The 5,679-nt window shown below is 38.7% G+C and overlaps 1 long non-coding RNA gene across 2 annotated transcripts; it reads left to right on the top strand.

The window, feature by feature from the left end:
- Positions 1-3,121: 3,121 nt before the first annotated feature.
- LOC132631443 (uncharacterized) lies at positions 3,122-5,474 on the top strand. 2 transcript variants are annotated; one of them, XR_009578846.1, is made up of 3 exons: positions 3,122-3,309; positions 3,882-4,116; positions 5,211-5,474. It is a non-coding gene; the product is annotated as an uncharacterized LOC132631443 (long non-coding RNA). The 2 variants fall into 2 exon arrangements; XR_009578851.1 differs by having other exon boundaries at positions 3,124-3,309; positions 3,885-4,116.
- Positions 5,475-5,679: the final 205 nt, after the last annotated feature.

Raw genomic sequence — 5,679 nt, 5'->3', positions numbered from 1 at the left:
AGTAGCATCTACCATTTAGCTAATTTTCCCACAGGTATTGGTTGCCGAAAAATGTATCTCAGCGGATCCATTCTAGATATGAGGTGAGTGGTGAACACCAATAAGTAGTCGTTTCGCAGGAGGTGAACTTCTTACTCCAATAGGAGATGGCATGTTCCTTTTTTCCCTCTTCATCATGCTAGGCGAGCATGCACCCGAAAGCGCTTTCTGATACCAACAAATACAGTAACAGAGGACTCTCTGTTCTGGGCGGCACCAAGATGGGAGGATTGGAAAGGTATCTCTTGATTTTGTCAAATGCCTCTTGGCGTTCCTCCATCCAATTTGTGGGAGCGTCCTTCTTGAGCAACTTTAGGATTGGCTCTGTAATCACGGTTGATTGGGCTATGAACCGTCCAATGTAGTTCAACCTTCCCAAGAAGCTCATGATTTCTTTCTTGGTTTTGGGAAGTAGTAGCTCCTAAAATGCTTTGATCTTGGTAAGGTCTAGTTCAATACCCTTGCGGCTGACTATGAATCCTAGCAACTTACCTACAGGCACTCTAAACGCGCACTTTGTAAGGTTCAGCTTTAGATTGAATTTGTAAAGTCCGTCAAAGAACTTACGCAAGTGCATAGTATGCTCTCAGCTTTCCCTTGATTTTATGATGACATCATCCACATAGACTTCAATCTCTCGATACATCATATCATGGAACAGGGTAGTCATAGCGTTCATGAATGTGGCACCAGCGTTTTTAAGGCCGAACGACATTACCCTGTAATGGTAGATTCTCCAAGGGGTGATAAAGGCTATCTTTTCAGCGTCTTCTTCACTCATGAGTATGTGATGGTACCCGGCGAAACAATCCATGAATGACTGCAGCTTATGTTTAGTGCAGTTTTCTATTAGAATGTGTATGTTTTGGAAAGGAAAGTTGTCTTTCGGACTGGCCCGGTTGAGATCTCGGTAGTCCACACAGATTCAAATCTTTCCGTCCTTTTTGGGTACTGGCACTATGTTGGCCAACCAAGTGAGGTAGGACGTCACCTCCACTATTCTAGATTTGATTTGTTTCTCTACCTCATATTTTATCCTGATGCTCATATCTGGTTTAAATGTTCTCATCTTTTGTTTGACTGGAGAAAAACCCTCCTTGATAGGTGATATATGGGCCACCATTTCAGTGCTTAATCCTGACATATCTGCGTATGACCAGGCGTAGACGTCCACATATTCCATCAACAGAGCTATGAGCTCTCCTCTCTGTGGAGTTCCCAAGTGAGCACTGATTCATGTCTTCTTGACATCCTCTTCATCACCGTGGTTGATCGCCTCAGTTTCATCCATAGTTGGCCTCTTCTTATCTTCCATTTCCTCCAACTCTTCTGCCAGTCCATCTGGTATCATCATCGATTTATCGTACTCCTCGTATTCCTGTTGGTTGTTTTTCTCGTTCGTCTCACGACACGTCATGACATTTTGGTTGTTTTATTATGGTTACTACTGAAACGGCGAGGCAAAGTAAAGTTAGGCTTATTATTGTTCATTAAGCGTAGTTAGTTAAAAAAAAATTGTTATCATTATCCGACAAAAGTTGCAGTTTTGGTAGATCGAGGCTTTTCATTAATTGAAGAGCAATTGATTACAACTGTGGTCCTGGTTCGGAACAACGTCGGACCATTTCCATTTTTAAACATCATAAAGTAATTTAGAAAAGGTGATTATTTGGGCCTCAACCGAAGTCACCGCTTTTAGCAAAAAGTTTTTAAGGAAAATCCATCTCTCTACCGAGGAGCCTAGAGGGGAGTAAGGATGGTAGAGGCTCTGTTATCCCTTCGAAGTCCCTTCCCAGGTCCTTTCCTATTTCAAAACCATTCTTCAGCATGGTAGAGGCGATCATCTTGTAGACTACTGGCATAGGTTTATCAACCTCTTCCTCCGCATGGGTGGCCCCAACGTATTCCGCTACATGAAAGTTTGAGAAGTAAGGATTCTCTTGGATCACAGGAACAGTGTTGTAAGGATACTTCTGAATATCCTTCTCAGCCGCCACTACGATTTCCCGTCCCTATCATTCAAATTTTATGGCCTGGTGCAGACTTGATGGGGTTGCGCCGGCGGAGTGTATCCAGGGTCTTCCCAAGAGCATATTGTAGTTGGCAGTGATTGCCGTGACTTGGAATTCTGCTGTGAAAGAAGCAGGCCCGACTTAGATCTGTAGGTCTAATTCTCCTAGGGAATTTCTCTAGGATCCATCAAATCCCCTAACGTTCGTCTCTCTGGCGGATTTGACTCATGTCATAACCGAGTTGTGTTAACGTAGTGATAGGGCAAATATTAAGCCTGATCCATTATCCATGAGCACTCTCCCTATTGCCTTGCCATGACACTCCATGGTCATGTTAACAGCTCTGTTATGGGAGGTTCCTTCTGCCGACAACTCCTCTTTTGAGAAGCAGATTTTGTGTTTCCCAATGTTGTGGGCTACCAATCCAGCCAAGTTTTTGCTACTTGTCCTAGCTAGCACGTGTGCATCATCTAACACTCTCATGAGAGCTTGCCTGTACGATGGGGAGCTGGCTAGTAATGACAACACTGATATTTTTGCCGGTGTTTTCTTCAAATGCTCAACAATGGAGTAGTCTTTTGGCTGTATGCGCCGCCAGAAATCTTCAGCTTCTCCTTCAGTTATTGCTCGCTTTTGGGTGGTTTCTTTCCTTGTAGCATTCTGAGCTAACTCTTCAGGAGTGTAACACCTCCCCGAGCGCGTCATGCCCTAAGCCATGGCTGCTAGTACAGTGATAGGCTTTTTGGGTGTGAGAGCAATTTGTTGAACCGTCTGTGCTACCACATGTGTTGGGATCAGAACCTTAAAGTTGGGGCACTCCTGGAGTGTAAGGGAGGCTATTGTTTGTACCAGGGATTCGACTACTCTGGGGACTAATGCTCTACAAGCTTCCCACACTGCTACAAAAAGGACATTTAGTGGCAATTATTTAATGGCAATATAGTAATTGCCGGCATTTATTCCATAAAATTAAGTAATAAGCGGCAATTAAACAATTGCCGAGAATTAACACTTTTGTAGTGGCTATTAAAAAGAATTGTCACTAAAGGTTATGCCTCTAATCAGTAGTAATATTTTTTAAAATTATTTTCCTTCCATTTTTTGGCTCGCTATGTATACCCTCCAAACAATTAGGTACTCTTTCAGCCAAAAAATAGTTTGCCCTAGAAAACTAATTAACCTTTGAACCAAAGTCCGATGAACAACCTGGACTTTTTCTGCGACAAGCTCTTCGCTCACTGTCCCTTTCCAATGACTGGTAAGTTTCCTTCATTGATTGCTCTCGATGATGGTTAGGGTGTCTCTCTCTCGCAGTCAATGTGTACAATATCTTTAATCGTATGATATGGTGACTATTAGGGATTTCTCTATTAAAAGGGAATAAGTAATCAATTATTAAGAAATTTCAACATCTGTTGTATGATATGATGGAAATTAAAGATTTTTGTGTTATGATTTGTAAATACTTATGTGCTTGCAGGGAGAATCTCTGTTGTTTTTGTCATAAATATTTATCAATTAAGTACCTTTGAGATACAAATAACAAAGGGGCAGAAACCTCATATTGGGTTCACGCCTCTTTCTCTTCGCAAATAGCAAAGGGGCCGAAACCTTAGTTAAGTACCTTTGCAAGGTTTTTATTTGGAAAAATTGAAATATAGTTCACTATGTATTAGTTTGTTTTGGTATTTTATTGTGTTTTGATTCTCTGAAGACATGTGAAGTTTATTTCTATCAACTAGGCCTCAATGATATGAATTGGTGCATTTTGAAGTTTGTTTATGTCAAAAAATTGCTAAAAGGTGAATTTAGAGTTCTTTTTTTTTCCAGCAGGATATGAGATTTGTAATGTTAGAATCATAAAGAAGTTGGAGGGGTACTTATGAAAGACGAGCTAGACATGAACGTTCATCAACAATGTTGATAAAACCCATGTTAATAGTAGAGGGGTTGGTCCACTATCCATCGAGCTTTTTTTAACAAGTTGATTACTGAAAACTCTTATAGTGATGAGGGGAAAATTGCACCAGCTGGGGAATCGACGGCATCGATATTTGTTCTCCATGTAAGTACTCTTTTCTCTTGGTTAATTTAATAATCCAAATCATGGCAGGTTTGGTTTATGACCATGTTTTGATAAATATAATTTTGGACACTAATTTGGCCTCATATGGGTTTGATAACACATTGTATGGACACCAAGACTTATGCAGTGAATACACTCGACAAGACCTAGGAGAGGGACACTTTAGATTAAAAGAATTTTCAGATTCTTATTAGTAATGTTTTGTGAAGTTCTACCCCCTCCATTTCTTCTCATTAGTAGCATGTGTTTTCTTCTCCTCGGTGGTATGTAAAGCACAAACTAGAGTAAATTGCCTATGCAACATGGTGGATGAAAGTTTTCACTTGTTTGATCTGTTTCTTCAACCTCGTGGTTATTTAAAGTTCATATTAGAGTAAATCGCCCGTGCAACTTCTTAGATATAATTATTCACATTTGAGGTTTGAGCTTGTTACCGCTATTAATGATTTAGTTACTTTTAAGCTGTGTAAGTTTTTTAAATAAAGGACTAGATCTTCCTGCTAGTTGTTTGTTTAAACAACTTCACTGCTCAAATAAATGCTTAACTTTGTGGAGCTAACGCTTTTAAAAAGGCATTATAAAAGCATGAGCTTGAGTATGAATAGTGAGGCAACAGTAACATGCCAAATAATTCTACTAGCTCTTGGTTTCAGATAAATATGCCTCTATTGACAAACAGGTTATATCTCAATACCTGTTAATGGGAGGAAGCTCTGTCTATGTACTTTCAAACTTGATGTTAAGGCTTGCTTTAGAATCCCTTTTTTAACTCTCATGAGTTGAATATAATATAGTAACCTAATAAATGGTGTGAAGATGGTAATGAATTATTCTGGATTTTCAAGTGGACTTTCATGGTAGGTCTTTTGGTTATATTGAATCCTTTTAATTGGAGACTATTGTTTCTGGGTTGCTTTTGCTATAATCCAACTTCATTGAATGCTTTATCATATACTTTTTTCCTCTCATCACACATCTGTGTAATGCATTCAATTATTGTATTCATGAACCTTCATGTCATCTTCTAAGGATGATGAACTTTATTTGACATTCATTTTATTTTACTATTTCAGGACACTTGAAGGACTTCATTTTGATCAGAAGTTGAGGAAAATGCTTGTGGACTATCTACGGTGTTGAATTAAGACAATTTGATGACATTAGTTATTTGATTAAAATTGTTTACTTTTTTTGTAATGTTGGAATTATGAAATATTGGGTTAGTGGTTGTTTTGTTTATTGTATATTTTATATATTACTTTTTAGAATAAACATGTCTTTGACAGTATTTCATGATTTAATTTTATTACAAGTGAATGTTGTTGTATTAGTTGTCTTTACATTGACCGTTAAAAGTCTTTTTTAATGGTAAAAGATAGCAGTTTAGCGACCACAACAGTAGACGCTAAAATGTGGGTTACAAGTGCCACTAAAACTAGTTCCTTTTACCAGCATTTGTGTGAGTTTTTAGTGGCTATAACAAAAGTCGCTAAATGTTTGAACTGAGATGTCTCTTTGGTAGTTTTAGTAGCTATTATAATA

The sequence above is a fragment of the Lycium barbarum genome, chromosome 1 (genome assembly GCF_019175385.1).
Source record: "Lycium barbarum isolate Lr01 chromosome 1, ASM1917538v2, whole genome shotgun sequence".
Classification (NCBI taxonomy): Eukaryota; Viridiplantae; Streptophyta; class Magnoliopsida; order Solanales; family Solanaceae; genus Lycium; species Lycium barbarum.
Note: the sequence above shows the minus strand (reverse complement) of the source record. Positions and strands in the feature narration are given on the sequence as shown.